This window comes from Vombatus ursinus, unplaced genomic scaffold (assembly GCF_900497805.2).
Source record: "Vombatus ursinus unplaced genomic scaffold, bare-nosed wombat genome assembly UNPS02009835.1, whole genome shotgun sequence".
Classification (NCBI taxonomy): Eukaryota; Metazoa; Chordata; class Mammalia; order Diprotodontia; family Vombatidae; genus Vombatus; species Vombatus ursinus.
This window is the reverse complement of record NW_020949613.1, coordinates 611,784-629,940: the sequence shown is the minus strand read 5'-3', so window position 1 is coordinate 629,940 and position 18,157 is coordinate 611,784. Positions and strand designations below refer to the sequence as shown.

Here is an 18,157-nt window from a genome sequence, read left to right as displayed (position 1 = left end):
CCCCAGCCCCTTTCCAGCTTCCTTTTATAAACTGACTTCTATCGCCATTAGAATATAAGCTCCTTGAGGCTAAATACTATAACAGTGTTTGCTACATAGTAATCACTTTTTAAAAACTGAGTGTGTGTGTGTGTGTGTGTGTTTTCAGCTGGTAGGATCAAGACGGTATTTATTTTTACCATCTTTGAGGTTACCCACTAAGCAGTCCCTCCTTCTCCCCTTAAAAAAAACAACAACAAAAAACCAGAGGCTGCAATGTCAGAAAATGAACAGGGTGCAGAAATACCTAAAGCCAGCAAGGGGAGCTACAGTGTAACTTTGACCAGGGAATGCTACTGGTTGTCCCTGATTAGAAGCCACATTGGCTTTTGTTTGTTTTTCTCCTGGTGGGTGGAAAGCTGCTCTCTCTCCTGCGATACTTACCATGAGCTTGCTGGCCAGCCTAGGCCCATTCACTCTCAGAGCCTCCCAGAGTCCCCAGGATGGACCGCATGGACTCTCCTAGCAGGGTTAGTACCACGTTGGTAGTTATTTTGCGGTGGGGTAGGGGGAGGGCTGTCTTCAGGAGCTGGGAGACTGTGTTTATCCATTACCCGTGGCTCAGCCTCCTCTAGTCTGCTTTCGAGAAGAGGATTGACCAGACTGGGGATGACCGCATGTGTTCTTTCAGGGGGAATGTCGCTCTGTGTAACAGATCTGATTGTGCAGATGCTTAGACACCAGTGAAAAGGAAGGGAAAGGTTTATAAGGGAGTGTTGGCTTTGCATGACCCCTGGCATCAAAACTCTGTTTCCTGGGAGACCGGAAGATTTGGATGACTGTTTTCTTTTCAGCCTTAAAGGGTGGGGAGGCACTTTTATGATCTCAAACCATTTTTTGGGGAGAGGGGCCGCAAGTAGCTGCACATGGAATTTTCCCGATTAGGCCACTGAGTGCCCCACAACAGGGGGAGGTCTTAGGCGCAACCATTTTTTATCGGCTTTGCAGTTGGTGATTTTATTCCCGTCCTCCTTAGCTGGGGTGGACGTTAAGGAACAGTTATGCTTGGAGTTTTCAGGAACAGCCCTAGCCTTCATATTTCCATGTATGTTTTAAAAGTTCAATTCTGAGACTTTTAAATGAGGGCTTTTGTATTTAATGTGACTGGGTAGATCAGGGAGGAGTTATTTTAGTTGGACTTAAAACTAAGTCACATTCTTCTTTTGCTAACCTAGACTCTGCAGAGAGACAACTGCCACTTTGAGTGTTGAGCTTTGCATGCCGGGCTGGATTTCTCAAAGGTATGTTCGTTTTGGATTTTTGATTTTGGTCACTTAACTGGTGGTTAACCGGAAGTTTCCTATGGACTCATCATTCTCTTCTCTTCCAATGAATTAGATTGCTGAGCAGCCAGCGATACTATATTGTAATGTGATGATCAAATTAAAATGCTTTAATTTTGCAAAGCCAGTGCCTAAATCACAAAGTATAACTCACATGTGGCCTGCCTGCTGACTATACCATGAATTATTTGACATCCAAACATTAGACTTGACCTGTCCTTTGCCTTTCTTCGTATCTCCAGCACTTAGCACTGTACTGGGTACATAATAAGTGCTTAATAAATGCTTATTGACTGAATGACTTCAGTAATCAGTTTGAAATGCCTCTTTTTCTTATTTGAGAGAATCTATGCCCAAAGAGAAGGCTGTTGGTTCTATTTTTATTTTATTGTGGCTTTAATAATTCTTTACCACACCCCTCCTGAGGGCAAACTATTTCTTAAATGCACCTCCTACCTTCCCCAGGCCTAGAAGTTGTATTTCTAGTACTAAGGGGGAGGAGAATCAGAGCCTTTCATATTTTCTTAACTACTATTCATTCAGGATTTTTGCCTTTATTTTGTTATAGGATCAGCTCTGTAAGAGTCCGTAGGACATCTAATACAGTCACATTTATTTGTAGATGAGGAAGCTGAGGCTGGGGGAGATTAAGTGACTTGTCCATGTTCACATAGGTCATGAGTGATGGAGGTGGGATTTGAATCCAGGTCCTCTCATTCTAGAGCCAGTGCTCTTTCTGCTATACCACACTACCTTTTCAGTTAAGTTCTCAGAAGTTGGCTGAGCAGACCTCCCATAGGGTGGCTCATAGGATTTAAAGCTTTAGTGAACCTTAGTGATCTTACTTGAGCAGTTTTCAAAGTGTGGTCTAGAACTATTTTTATAATAATACTAAGATTCTATTTGCCTATTAAAATATTCCTCTCTTTTCCAACTACTATTTCTGTGTAAGGCCAGATTTTTTTCACATAGAGCAGAAAGGAACAAGTATTTGTTAAGTATCTACTATGTGCCAGGCACTATACTAAGCACTTTACAAATATTTTCTCATTTGATCCTCAAAACAACCTTGGGAGGTAGGTGCTATTAGTATCATCATTTTATTGTTAAGGAAACTAAGGCAGACAGAGATTAAGTGGCTTGCCCAGGGTTAAAACTAGTGTCTGAGGCCACATTTGAACTCAAGTCTTCTTAATGCCAGGCCTAGGGCTTCAACCACTGTGCCACCTCACTGCCTTAAACTTAATAACATATTAAAACAGATTTAATGCAGTAGCAGATAGGAGAATCCAGCTGTCTTCTGTTAAGCCTGACGTTAAAGAAATTTGCAAAAAATATGTAAAACAGTACTGTTCTTCTTGCTAAATTTTTTTGTTCTGAAAAAATAGTTATTTTTCATAAAATGTTATCTGTTAACACGTAATCAGTCTTATTTTTAAATGAATTAAATATTTTATAATATCAGTTTTAATTTCTAATACTATAAGTATCAATATACCTAGACTGTATGTGCAAAAGCTCTTTAGGTTGTCAGTAATTTTTAAGAGAGAAAAGGATTCTTGATCCCCAAAAAAACAAAAAATGTAAGAACTGGTCTAAACCAAACCTTTCATTGGCCTGAGGAAGCTAAATGACTTTCCCAAAATAATATGTGAGCTAGGATTTTAGCCTAAGTCCTCCGACTTAAAATGCATTGTTCCTAGACCTTAACTCCAAATGATGGACTTAGGAAAATATAATCATACCTTTTGTCTTGTGTTGATCCAGTTCACTCTTTTAAAAATAGATTTTATTGATATTACTTACATTTCCTCCGTATCCCTTTTTTACCCATTTTCAGACAGCTGTTCCTTGTAACAAAGGATTTTTTAAAAAGAAAAGAGAGAATTTCCCAGTATGTTAGATAACTATCACATCTACTCAAGCTCTTCTTAATCAATCCATGATGCTATAATTATGCAGTGCTTAATAAAGATGGAAACTGTATAAATCTCAAAACCTTGGAGTCATCTTTGAAGCTTCTCTTTCTTTATCCCCTATATTCTATCAATCACCAAATCTTATAGATATGTCTCTCCTACTCATCCAAACCTCTTTATTTCCATTGCTATCACCTCAGCCTAGTTCCCCATTAATTCTTTGGAATGCTGTAGCTATTTCCTAGCTGGCCTCCATGACTCCAGCTCTTCTTATTCAGATCCATCCTGCATACAACTAGTAGATTAATCTTTCTTAAATATTGCTGTCATTAAATTAATTCAATTCAACAAACAGTTATTAACAGTTTATTAGGTACTTAGTGTTTCAAAGAGGGAGGGAAAAGGAAGGCATAAGCATTTTTATAAAGCCTTCTACATTTATATGAAGCCAGGTACTGTGCTGTGTTGGTTTTTGTTTTTTTTTTTACAAATATCTCAAATGATCCTCACAACAACTCTTCAAAGTAGATGCTATTATTTTCCCCATTTTACATTTGGGAAAACTGAGGCATATAGAGGTTAAGTGACTTGCTCATGGTCACATAGCTAGTAAGTATCTGAGACTGGCCCAGAACTCTGCCCTCTGTACCAGGAGCTGCCTCAAAAAATCAAAATAGTCCTTGCCTTCAAGGAGTTTATATTTTGCATATAATTCAGAGACACAACAGGTCTACAAGTCAAAAACTGCTACAAAGAAGTTGAGAGAGAGAGAGAGAGAGAAAGCAGCCAGAGTAGCAGGAACCAGAAAGGCTCTTAGATGGTGGCACTTGAGCTCTGTTTTGAAGGAAGCTAGGACTTATATTATGCAGAGGTAAGGAAGGAGTGCCTTCCAAACATGAGGGACCATTATTGGAAAGGCACTAAGGCAACAGGTATATCTTTTACTTTCCTGCTTAATAATGTTGCTAACAGAGAGGCATTATGGTATAGCAGATAAAGAATTGGCCTTGGAGTTAGGCAGATGAGTGTTTAAGACTTGCCTCTGATAATATGCTGGCTAAGTGGCCCTGGGCTAGTCATTTAACCACTCACTGTCTCATACAGCTCTCACAGGTTGGTATCCTCTTTGTCCATGCTCATTCTCACCTTTGCTCATTCACCTGAAATGTTCTCCTCTTCCCCTGATGCTTATCCACACAATGTGAAAGAGTTATAAAGACATCATCACTGATCTTAGGGGTTTACAATCTACTTTGGAAGACCAGCCATAAAAAAAAGAAAAAAAAAATAAGACAGAATGTAATCGAGTGAAAGGCAACAATGGTATTGTGGCTGCAGAGTTGGCCTCTCAGCTAGGATCTTACCCATTCTCTAAGGGCTAGCTCAAATTCCACCTTCTGTGTGAAACCTTTTCTGATTATGCCATTCCTTCTTGATCTTCTCTTTCCCTGACTACTATGGAACATGTATTCTCTGCCACATTATTTAGCATTTAACTATCCTTAGCATGTGTTGCTAAGCTAGTCTTCTTACGTCTATCTTGTTTCCTGCTGTGGTTTATAAACTCCTTGAGGACCCCAGACTGGTCTGTATCAGCCTGTATATTCCTCATTGCCCCTTGCCCAACATAGAACTAAATATTATATAAAAATTGGTCATTTTCATTTATTTAGTCAACAAACATTTATTAAATGGTCACTGTGTGCCTGGCACTATGCTAAGCACTGGAGGTAAAAAGATAAAAGCAAAGTTCATGCCCTCAAGGAGTTTACATTCTACTGGGGTAAAACATGTACATTGAGCAACTTGGGGGACAGATGTTTAACAGACCAAACATCATGACTCAGTCTGGATACCCAGAGAGCTGAAAGTTAGGTGTAGGGCAGCCATTTGAACATTTCTCCATTGTCCTTCTCTACAGTGGCTTGTGGCTTGTCGATTATTCCTGGTTAGGACATTGCTCCTGGAGACCCATTGCTTCCCTTCCTCCCTCCCCATAGTGAAACTAGCCAAAAATGCCCATGCCATTTTGTTTTGTTTTAAATTTAAGGCTGCCCTGGTACACCCCCCAACTTAGCCCTTCTATTGTGTATCCCCTGGAGATTTCGCTGGCATAGAGTGTTCATTTATACCCTCACGTTTTTCTTGGGGGAGAGGGGCTGGTGAGGGGAGAGGTACAGGAAGCATGCTGTGTCCAGGTTCCTGTTCTGCAATGGTTTCTTGGGAGGCTTCTAGGTACAATGAAAACTCTGTACATGCTACTTTGTAAACCGGTCCATGGTGTCAGACTCAGCCCTTGCTTCTTTCACCATTTGGCTAGAGGAGCTGAAGGAAAATCCCTTCCAGGAAAAGGGGATGAAGAGTAATTCAGAAATTTGCTGTTTATAGAATTGACCCTTCTTTGTGGTTTGGGAGGAATGTGCAAGTAGAGGTGCACTTACACTTTAAGCAGGCATTGTTTTTCTGTTATAGTATGTTTGGTAATTTAGTCAGCCTTTGAAATATAGCTGTACATCTTCTGACTTTAAAAGGCTTATGTTTTCTCTGGTTTGGGCAGTTCCTCTTATTAACTTTCCCATGTATTAGGAGGCCATTAGAGCTTAGATTTAGAACTAGAAGGGACCTTAGAAGCACCAGGTCCAACTTCCTCATTTTACAGATAAGCAGACACAGTCACACAATGTTAAATGACTTGCTCAGACAGTGTGCATTAGAGCAGGTCTTCTGACTCCATAGCTAGTGCTCTTCCTGTGATACTTCTCTTGTTAAATGAGGAATGACCTCTGAGGTGCCTTACAACTCCAAAGTTCATTGTTTCCGTGTTTCTACAATCTATGAAGTGTACTCAGTATGGCCACTATCAACATTTGTGGGCTTAATTTTATAATTGGCTTCACATAGTATTGATTATACACATGATCGTATGTTTGGTGTTTTGTTTTGTTTTATCCAAACCTATGATTTCATTGGTAAATAGAGAATGACTGGTGAGGAAACTCCCTCTAACAATGTGGATCTTCACTAGTCTGCAATTTATGGTTTTGAAGAGTTGCTTGGAGGCACTGAGAAATTTAAGTGACTTGTCCAGGGTCACAAAGTATCTGAGAAGGAACTTTGAACTTGAGTTTTCCTGAGTCTGAAACCAGTTATCAATTTGCAATGTGATACAGTCTTCCAGTTGATTATTAATGTTTTATATTTTTCCTTAATTTTTTTTTGTTCATGTCTGGTCGTCCAAAATAAATCATAAGCTTCTTAAGGACAGGGATTATGTCCTTAGGCACTTAATAAATGCTTGCTGATTGACTGATTTATAAATCTTTTGTGTTCTCTACAGTGTTTAACCTTATGCTGGGTCTATGTAGATTGCATTTAATAAAAACTTGTTGATTAGTAACAGTTACTCTTATGACAGTCACATACTTCTGTTGAAATGTATGGGTGGCATTGTATCAGATGAGTCATATTGCATTCATCCTAAAGGTGGGGCATGACCTACATTAAACTGCTGATAACATGTGACTGACTGGCCTGAAGGATGCTATAAGCAATTAATAAGAGCTTAGCGCCAACAAGAGAAAGCATTATTGTATTACATCCAGCTGCCTATTTGACCATATTAAAAAAGTAAATATCTGTATGAACTTCTATTGCTTTGGGGATCTACACAATAGCCTTGCCCAATTGGTCCTATCTTTTCTTAAAGAAAATATATATCAAAAGCTAACTCCACCAAGGCAATTTCCTCCTTGCCCCAGCAATTTGTTATATTTTTATACTCTAAACCTACAATAATAGATAGTTTGTTGAAGATCTAGTCATTTTAAAAATTATTCCAAAGTATGTTAAAGAGACAAGGGATTGTCTACATTGCATTCATTAGCATTTGTATAACTGAGTGAAATGTAGCTGGTAAATGATGACTAAATGGCCATTTTGTTTAGCTGTATAGCCGGTACTGTCATGGCCCAATGAATTATTTTTCAGAACACTACCATATAAACCATGCTGATTTTTAAAAAATAAAAGCAATTACTTTCCTATCTAATAAGTACATTATAAGAATAGCTTCTAAAATTTGTCAAGAGAAAAGCAGAATAGCTGAGAGGATTAAATGAAAAAAAAGCTATTATAATATTGGACATTGTAATTAATATGCTATTGTAATTTAGAAAATTTTGTAAGTCGTAGGAATTACTATATGACAAAATAGTCATGTCCCAAAGTTATTGTATTTCTCTGTGAAATAGGTAGGGTTCAAACTCATTTCCTACATGGGAAGTGTTGACAACCAATAGCTTTCATCATCACTTACGTCATCAAGGTTGGTTTAAAATGCGAGATGTAGGGGCAGCTAGGTGGCACAGTAGATAGAGCACCAGCCCTGAAGTCAGGAGGACCTGAGTTCAAATCAGTCTCAGACCAAACGCTTGACACTCTTAGCTGTGTGACCCTGGGCAAGTCACTTGACCCCAATTGCCTAAAAAAAAAAAATGCCAGATGTTAAATCAAATTACAAAAAGTACCCTCTTGTGCCATAAAACTTACAAAGGCAAACCTGAATATGAGAAAAGGATAAATTAGACAGTGTAGCACCTACATACTACCTAACTATAAGGAAACAACTGAATTTTTAATCAGAGTAAACCATTTTAAAACAATTGAAGAATTACAAATACTATGTATACATGACTTTGAATAAACTATAAGTAATGACACTCTCTGGGATACCATCTTAACTCAACACTCTGGGGCTGTACTCACATGGACAATGCCTGATCTAGGTTTAAGATGAGCTGTAGAGCCTTACTCCTGAAACTATGACTTTTGAGCACCTACTGATGCATTTTTTTTTTTAAGGCAATTGAGGTTAAGTGACTTGCCCAGAGTCACACAGCTAGTAAGTGCTTGATGCATTTATTTTCACATCAGTCATATGACACAGTTAGCTTAAAGTAAAGGCATTAACTAAGGTGATGTGGTAAGAACAAGAGCTATAAAACATCTCCCCCATAATCCTGAGGCTGTCTCCCATAGAAACAGAGACAGAAGACTAGACAGGTGCAGAGAATATACTAGAGAGACCTCCACCTAGGGTATGCATGTGACACAGGAGCCTAACATCTTTTCTCTCCTAGTGTTATTCTCGCACTGATCCTCTGAGCACTGTATATCTTGGCATGTTCCTCTATTGGGCTTCCTGGTCCTGCTTCTTTCCGCAGTTGAGGTTGACTACAAAGTTAGCAGCTAGACTTTTCTCAATGACCAGAGCTCTTAAGAGAGTGTTCTGTCAATGGAGCTATATGGCTTTTTAAAGACCACCGGGGATGTAGCTGTTTTTTTTAAGACAGTCACTGGATAATTGCCTTTCAAATCCATCAAAGTGATGGAAGAATTTCTTTTTTTAAATTAATATATTTTTAGTTTTCAACAATTACTTCCATAAGTTTTTGAGTTTTAAATTTTCTGCCCCTCCTTCCCTGCCACCCTCCCCAAGATGGCATGCAATCTGATGTAGGCTCTATTAAACATATTTTCACATTAGTCATGTTGTAAAGAAGAATTAGAACCAATAGGAGGAACCACAAGAAAGAAGAAACAAAACCAGAAGAAAAATAAAAAAGAGCAAATAGTATGCTTCGATCTGCATTCACACTCCATAGTTCTTTCTCTGGATGTGGATGGCATTTTCCATCATGAGACTTTTGGAGATGTCTTAGATCCTTGCATTGCTGAGAAGAGCTAAGCCTATAAAAATTAGTCATCACATAACCTGGCTACTACTGTGTAAAACATTCTCCTGGTTCTGCTCACTTCACTCAACATTAGTCCATACAAGTTTTTCCAGGTTTTTCTGAAGTCCATTTGCTCATCATTTCTTTTAGCACAATAGTATTCCATTACATCCATATACCACAACTTGTTCAGCCATTCCTCAATTGATGGGCACCTCCTCAATTTCTAATTCTTTGCCACCACAGAAAGAGTTGCTGTAAATATTTTTGTATGGAAGAATTTCTTAATGCCTACTAACAGAGCCATGCAATGTGTACATTTTTTACATGAACTTCCATTTTCCAATGGCGAATGCGTACTCTCAGTTTCACACCTTTTATTATTTAGAATAGGTCATTCTGGATGTAAGACACTCATGGTATAAACCACTTCAGGTCAGAAATGGGCACAATCTAAAAATGGCTTTGTCCTATACCTTTACACATATTCAGGCTTCCTGCTCTGTCTTATTTTAATCCAATAATAAGGTAGAAATCACATAACCATCCTACTTCTGAACCTCTGTCACACTCTGTAGTCATCATTACTCTTGGGTCACTGTTGTTTGTCCTTCATTCTCAAAGAAGAGCAGTGATATCAGGAAGGTGACGTCTTAACTTGCAAGTGAATTAGATTTAAGTGAGGCAGGGCTATGGAAAGTCACCAGCCTTACTCTCTCCTTCAGAGCCATCTGAGTCCAGGGGCAAGACATGGATCAGGATGACTTGAGATGGACCCCACCTTGGGTCACTGAGAGTTACATTGAAAACCAATGGCAAAGTTAATTGGAATCCAAATCTCTTAATGTTTCTCCTGTCGTGTTTTTCACTTCCTTTGTACTTAAAGCAAAATATTTTACCGAGTAAGATTCCTTTTGTGAGTGAGATGGTTTATGAGTGAGCAAAATTTGTGTTTATAGATATGATTTTTTTTCTTTTCAAGTTTTCAGGTTTGGGATATCTGGACCTTTGGTCTAAGGAAGGACCAGGCAGCTACTGCAATCCTAAATTAGTACCTCTTCCTCATCATGGGGTTGGAAGTGAATTTGGGGTACTAATTATTAGTAGTGCTAAATAGCTTTCTCCCCTCTGGCCTGAGGGATGTAGGAGAAAGAAGGGATGAGTTGGGGGTAGAGGAGAGGAGAAGAGGGAAAAAAAGGACAAAAAAGAAATTTACATGACAACTTTATTATATATTTAAAAGAATTAGCAAGTTGTACATAATAGATTTGCAGTTTCATGTGCAATCTTTTTATTCTTTTATGTTATAGGAATGCTTATTTTATTTCATAAATTAAAAATAAAATAAGAATTTAAAAAGTAGCACATCATGGTAGGAGGTTTGACTAACTTTTTTCTCCTTCAATTCACATTTCTTTTTTTTTTTTCACCCAAGATAGTGGCAAATAGCTGATTGTGGCTTTACCTTGACCTTTTCTGCCCTGGCAAAGATAAAAGCAAGTTAAACTACCTCTGACACTACCTCTGTGACCTTGGGCAAGTCAAGGGTTGGACCTCAGTTTCCTCCACTGTTAAATAAGGAGTTGGACTATGGCCTTTGAAGTTCTTTCAGTATAATCCTCTCATCATATGATTTAGAGTAGGCCCTCTTAACATTGCCTTTATCCTTCTAAATCAGAAAGGAAGAAAGTAAGGAGAAACATTCCAAACATTTTTTTCTCTCTGAAATTAATGTGAAAAGGACTGAGGGAGACAAACACATGGGTAAATTCTGTATTATTAGGTCTGCTTTTGGAAACAAAAAATTTAATCTTATTCTTGTCTGATGGTTTTGAACCTGGATGACTGAGTTTTGTCTACTATTTGACATGAAGAAAAATATAACCACGGTAGAATCGATGCTGGGGACAACTGCAATGATCACAGGGTTGGTTTAGCATGCAAGCTTGTGTGTGTGTGTGTGTGTGTGTGTGTGTGTGTGTGTGTGTGTAAAATAAAAAACTGGGATTCCTAGATCAGAGAATCCTGGCTAAGAGATGAAGTCTGTCATGAAAAAGGTCAGTCATGCTTCAAGAAAAAAAGACAACACTTTCCCCACTCCCTTCATCCCGGATGAGTACAACTCAAAAAAGTAAGTATCATTAATATAGGATAATTTCCTTCCTATAGCTGATGCAGTGATGGGACCCAGACCCCTAAAAGGAAAAGACCATGTCTTTGATAGCAACCCAGTCCCTGGATTTTTCCATACATTTGAGCAGCTCAGATCACTGGCTGCTCCACCCAAGGCAACTGGCCCACCCCAGCCCACTTAAACCACCTAATTAGTTTACTTTACATCCTTTCACTGTGATCTTGGCCCACCCCAGACTACTAGCAAAAACTAGCCACTCATTAATCCCATCTATCTCACCTAATTAGGCCACTTGACAGTCCTTTCACTGTTGCACCTGGCTCACCCCAGGCTGCTTACCACTCCTTAATGCCATCCAGATCTTTTCTTTGTCTTTTTTGTATATAAGCATTAGTGTCACCCCCATTAAGTTGCAGATTCACTAAGAATCTCACCCCCTCCTATTCAGGTTACAATAAAACCTTGCCATTTTGACTGATAGAAGACTTGAGTGCTTGAATTCTTTCCAGGCAGACTTGCCCTGTATCCTTACATTTCAGGGTCCCCAGCAAACTCAAATCGCATCATATCTACTCTCCCTTCTTTAGTTTCATAGATTTAAAGCTAAAAAGGCTTAAAGGTTAGACATTTCCACAGAAGACTCAAATCAGTCAATGATATTAAAAAGCAATAGGCCTCCATGTGGTATTTTAACTCACACAAAGGGAGGTCTTGTGCCTTACCTCAAGACACCAGACCATGGGTGGGGAAGAAAGAAAAGAAAAGAGAGAAAAGGCTATGACTGGATCTCCGGAGGAGCAGATTACACCTGCCTTACAGCCAGAAGAGGAATCTGGGCCTTGGCTGAGATGATATTGAACCACAGGCAATAGGAGGAAGGGGATTGATCATGATCGTAGAGAGGGTCCCTGGGAACCCAACATCCAGGTTATGCAAGGCTTTCACCACTCCACCTAGTTCCTGCCTTTGAGGATCTCAAACTATCCTCCTTTATCTGTCCTAAGCCTCAGCTTATTTCCCTATTCTCCCCAAACACCTGGTATTTACCTATATCCCTACCTTTCATCATGATACTCTGTTTGAGTAAACTACCCAAGCTCATATCTCTGCTTGCTCATTCAATTTGTTTATTCATTTGTTAATTCATTCAACATATATAAAGTATCTAACATTTGAAGAGTACTGTGCTAAGCCTAGGGCTAATGCCCTAATGGAACTGTACCTGATAAGGGTGCTAAGACACCAACCCAGATAATTATAATACACAGTATTAACATGACAAGTGACTTACAGAGTTGAACAACAAAATTTTGTGTGAGAAAGAGAGAAGGACAAGAATAGGCACTTCAGGAATGTCCACTAGAGGAGGAGGAACAGATAAACAAAAAAAGAGAGTGATGTTTTAAAACTAAAGAAGGAGGGAATTGTTGATGGTGGCTAAAGCTGCAGAGAAGTCAAGAAAGTTGACGCCCGAGAAAAGGTCATTGGATTTAGCAGTTAGGAAATCATTGCTGACATTAGGAAAAGCAGTTCCAATAGAGTAAAAAGAAAAATGATTGTAAGGGTTTGAGGAGAGGTAATGAAAAGTGGAAGCATCTGATGGAGAAAATCCCTCTCCCACAACCCTCCCACCCCCCTGGGAATGAAATAGGCCAATAGTTGGATTGGATAGAAAGGGAAAAACTTTTTTAATATTGGGGAAACATGAACATATTTGTAGGCAGATAGAAATGAGCCAGTGGAGAGGCAGAAAGTGAAGGTACATGAAAGAGAAGAAACTATTAGAACAAGGTTCTCAAGGAGGAAATGGGATATATTTTTGTTGAAATCCCCTCCATCTTTCAAGGTCTTACTCCAGTGCCTTCCCATCTTCTTCCTGTCAGCCCTCCAGAGTGATCTCTTCCTCCTATTTATTTAGTCCTATGGCATTTCTACCTCTCATTGTCACTAAACACATTCTGTTTTGTGTTGTAGTTAATTGTGTGTATGTGTGTGTATGTGCATGTGTGTGTATGTATGCATGTAAAATTTTCTCTTTTAGACTGAAATTGTTGAGGGTAGGGACCATGTTTTATTCACTTTTATACCCTCCATAAGAAGCTAGATGACACAGTGAATAGAGTGCCAGCTCTGGAGTCAGGAAGACCCAAGTTCAAATCTGGCCTCAGACGCTAGCTGTGTGACCTTGGGCAAGTCACTTAACCCTGTTTGCCTCGGTTTCCTCATCTGCAGAATGAGCTGGAGAAGGAAATGGCAAACCACTCCAGTATCTTTGCCAAGGAAACTCCATATGGGGTCACAGAGAGTCAGACCTGACTGATCGACAAAACAACAACAAAAAACCCCTTTGTGGGGCTTAGCACAGGGACTTGTACCTGGTAGGTACACCAGAGATATTTCATGAAATTGTATTGTGTTCTATCATAAGATGATTTTAAAATGCAGAATTATGTGGAGTTTATTATTGCCATTTATCTCTTTTTTCAGGGATCTTGCACGAACATTTAAGCTAAAACTAGTTGCCTAAGTTCAGTTTTCACTGAGATTTTCATATGCAGATATGGATTCAAATTTCAGTAAGGGTTAGTAGTAGACTTATCCCATTCAGGGTAGTAAGAAATGAGTGTTTTAATTGTGACATTGGGTTCCCTTCTCTGGAGCTAACTAAAAGAGGGCAGATGCTTCTATGTCTGTTATAATTTAAGTATAGCTCTACCTCAAGGCAGGAAGATGGCCTAGTTGACCATTTGAGATCTTTTCTTCTCCCAAGTTCTTTTTTTAATACCATGATTTTCACAATAGTTCAAAGGTTGGCTCTTTATCTATATAAGCTACTCTGATGTCTGTCACCCACGTGGCACAACAGAAATAGCACTTATTTTGGAATTAGAAGACCTAGATTCAAATCCTGTCTCTGATGCCTATACCTTTTACATGAAGTCTTTCCTGGTCCTCCTGCCATCAGGACCCTCCTTCCTTAACTCTCTTATATTTGCTTTATATGTAGTTACATGTATACTTATTTCCTACATTAGAAGGTAAATTTTTTGAGAGTAGGAATTGTTTCATCATTTGTTTTATATTTCCAGTGTCTAATGTAGAAGGTAATTAGCATGTCGTTCAATTGTTTTTCAGTCATGTCCAATTCTTCATGACCCCTTTTGGGGGTTTTCTTGGCAAAGATACTGGAATACTTTGCCATTTCCTTCTCTAACTCATTTCACAGATGAGGAAACCGAGGCAAACAGGATTAAGTGACTTGCCCAGGGTCATAGACCTAGCAAGTGTCTGAGGCCAGATGTAAACTCAGGTCCTCCAGACTCCAGGGTCAGCTCTCTAACCACTGCACCACTTAGCTGCCTAGAAGGTACTTAGCAATGCTTATTAATTTATTGATCATGGGCGACTCATTTGACTTCGCTGGGTCTCAGTTTTCTCATTTGTGAAACGAAGGGTTGGCCTAAATGTCTTCCAAGGGCTCTTCCAGCTCTAGAGTTATGATACTGTAACCATTCTTAATAATACTTTTTAATGCAGTTTTTGTCAGTGTGAGTGTTGTTATTACAGTTCTCCCTGTATCATTTCGTACAAATTTTTCTGTGTTCTTTTGTATTCATGTTTGTCACTTTTTATGGTATAGCAACATACCATTACGTTAATATACCACTATTTGTTCAGTCATTCTCCAGTTGATGGATGTGTAGATTGTCTTAATTTTTTGCTATTACAAATAAAGTATTTGTGAATTTTTTTTTTGTAGATAGGTTTTTTCCCCCTCTTAACTATCCATACAATATAATTTTCTTAATAGGATCACTGGATCAAAAAGTATGACTATTCTAAGTTTGAAAATGAAGACTCTCTACCATGCTCTTTCTATGAGAAAAACCTGATCTTGCTTTATTTTTTTAAATCATTTATTTACTTAAACATTCATTCATTCATTTATTTTTATAAGCATTTATTATCTTTCCCTCCCACTATTTCCTCCATTTTCAACAATAAAAAAAAACCTCATAACAAATATACATAGTCCAGCAAAACAAATTCCCACATTGGCCATGTCTAAAAATATTTGTCTGCAATACAGTCTGTATTTTAAGTCCATCATCCCTCTGCAGATGGGTATTTTATCTTCATTTATCTGGACTCATGATTTAGGTTTGTGATTTCCAAATCAGGCAAAGATAAAATCAAGGACATCAGGTTTAGAGTCAGACAACCTGGGTTCAATTTTGGATGAGGCATTTAACTTCTCTAGGCTTCAGTTTCCTGATTTGCAAAATGTGAATGGTTTGACTATCTGATTTCTAAGGTCCCCTGTGCCTCTAAATCTGTCATCTTATGAATTATACACTAATATTAGTAACACATAATAATACAAAAAATTCAGCATTGGCAGATAATTTAGAGCAATATAACTAGATTATTCTTAATTATTACCAAGTTGAATTGTAAGCTCCTTGAGGGCAAGAACTGTCTTTTGCCTCTTTTTGTATCCCTAGTGCATAGCATAGTTCTTGTAACATAGTAGACACTTAATAAATGTTTATTGATTGATAGCAGAAATTCAAAGGTGGAAAAATTGACATAACAAATAATATTAATGAGACATGATTATATCAACAGATGCAAAAAAATTCATTGATAATCTACAGCATTCTTTGAGTTAAAACACTAAGAATAGCATAGGAATGAGAGTATTTCCCTCATATAACCAAAAGTATTTATCTGAAACCAAAGGCTAGTATCATTTACAATGGATAAACACTGAAAGCTTTCCCAGTAAGATTAGGAGTGAAGCAAAGATATCCACTATTATTGTTTGATGTAATCTACTATTATTGTTTGATATAATACTAAAAAATGTTGCCATTGCAATAAGACAAGAAAAAGAAATTAATAAGCATTAGTAAAAAAAAAGCCAAACTATCTATTTGATGATAATGTAGTTCTTGTTTATGAAACTGAGGGAATACACACAAAATTGAGACAACTGTTTGAGTGAAATAGCAAGATATAAAATAAATTGAGAATGCTATTAATATTAAATCTTAAAAGCAAAAACCAAGGAGAAATAAAAAGAAAAATAATATTTAAAATAACAAAAATGCATTAAATGGAATCTGGGAGTTAACCTACCAAGAAATATGCAAGATTTATATAACTACAACCACAAAACAATTTTCACAGAAATAAAAGAGGACCCTAGTAAATGGCGAGATAGTCATTATTCATGGCATCAAGGAAAAATGATGATGGTTTCCAAACTGATCTATAGAGTTAGTGCTTTACCAATGTGTATTAACATATGGAGTAACAAAGGTCAAGATTATTATATAAGGAAATAATGAAACTTAACTTTAGAGAGGGGGAAGTGGTTTGTCCAAACTGTGATTATCTATAGATTAGACATCAGAGGTACAGAGAGATTAGGATCCATGCCTAAAATGGCACAGAAAACACAGGGCAGAAATTAAGAATTCATGATGCTGAATCCCGTGAGCCCTTTTATTCCGCAGTAGTGATGGGTTGCATGGTACCAGCATTCCCTATAGATTTTTGTTTTCCCTTCTTTTACAGAATTCCCATAGAGGGAAAAAGAGGATAGACAACTTTGTATCATGCATATGACTATCAAGTTCATTGGAACATATGGCTTTTACCGTCCTAGGGAGAAGTATTGAATCTGGAGAGTTGATTATATTAAAAAGTAGATTTCACTCCTTCCCCAGTAATATCTTTATTCTCTATAGATCATGGGTTCTTAACCATTTCTATGTCATGGACCCCTTTGCCCATTGAAGCCTTTCAGGAATAATGATTTTAAGTGCATAAAATAAAATATACAGAATTACAAAGGAAACCAATTATGCTGAAATACAATGCTCAAAACACATTTTTTTAAACAAAGTAGATGGATTCAAGGTTAAGAGCCCCTGGCGTACATCAGTCCTTTATTCCTAGCTGACCACAGATGGTATGATGACAGGAGATTCATTTTTACATAGAGACTGACAAATTAGACCTGGCAGAAATGCTGCAAATATCAGCTTGCTTCTGGTGATGCTTAATCAGAAAGTTAAGCCAGCCTTGATTGGGCATTGCTATTCTTTCAGTCACCTTGATTGTTTCCCACAAATGGGCTTACCATTAATGATAAGAATGAATGCTTGTATAACCTTTTCTAGGATTTTAAAGCATTTAACCAATAATTATTTTGGCAATGCACCCTGTTAGGTACATAAATATTTTTGGCTTACTTGACAAATTGGTAAACTAAACATGGAGCAGTTGTGGCGAGCAGTTTATTCTAGATCACACATGGTGTTGGAGAGGGATCTAGATGTCCTGCCAGGTTTGGAACTGCTGTCTCCCAAGGTGGCTGATGGAGCCATTTCATCTTGTTGACTTCCCAAGCAGCACTGGCTGTATATATACCAAGAAATTCCTGCGTCTTGATGTAATTGATGGAGCTTGGGAAAATACTGCTAGTATTGCTATAAATGTTTTTTTGGTCCCAAACAATACTTCATTGATGTAAGGAGCCCCTGATAAGGAAACATCTTCAAAGTAGGGGCCATGGCCAGACCTGAAGGAGTGTATCCTCCTTGTCATGGTTAATCACGAGGCTTGTCTCCAAAAAACTGCTCCTACCCTTATCTTCCAACGTTTCCAAACTCTTCCCCCCTCCTTCTGCTATGCAAACTCCCAACCTGTCCTGGGTAGATATAAGCCCTTCAGGGGAGTTATATCCTAACTACTACCCAGGCACTCATAGCAAAAACTGTGCAGTTGTCATTGGTAAAATTCTGCACCCTCCCACCTCCAGAATACTTATCCCTCTGCCCAAAGCCCAGAGCTTGTACTCTGAGGGGCACCTGCCATAGATACAAGGTGATCTGGCACGTGCCCCTCAGAGTATACGCTCTGGGCTTTGGGACAGTGACTTGCGAATAAGGGTCCTGCCTCTTCCCCCTTCCTTTTGTGTGTAGTACTGGCTGAACAGGTATGGATGGATCATGATCTTCCTTGAAGAGGCATTAT

The 18,157-nt window shown here is 38.3% G+C and overlaps 1 protein-coding gene across 6 annotated transcripts in view; it reads left to right on the top strand.

Moving 5' to 3' along the window:
- The first annotated feature begins 383 nt into the window (after positions 1-383).
- Positions 384-18,157, top strand: part of ICK (intestinal cell kinase) — a 91,381-nt gene continuing 73,607 nt past the window's right edge. For 5 of the 6 annotated variants that reach the window (XM_027852961.1, XM_027852963.1, XM_027852965.1 and 2 more), the window contains exons 1-2: positions 384-509; positions 1,215-1,280. The gene's annotated coding sequence lies outside the window, so the exon portion shown is untranslated. Of the gene's footprint in view, positions 510-766; positions 843-1,214; positions 1,281-18,157 lie in introns of those variants that run through there. The other variant, XM_027852962.1, reaches the window with a different exon arrangement.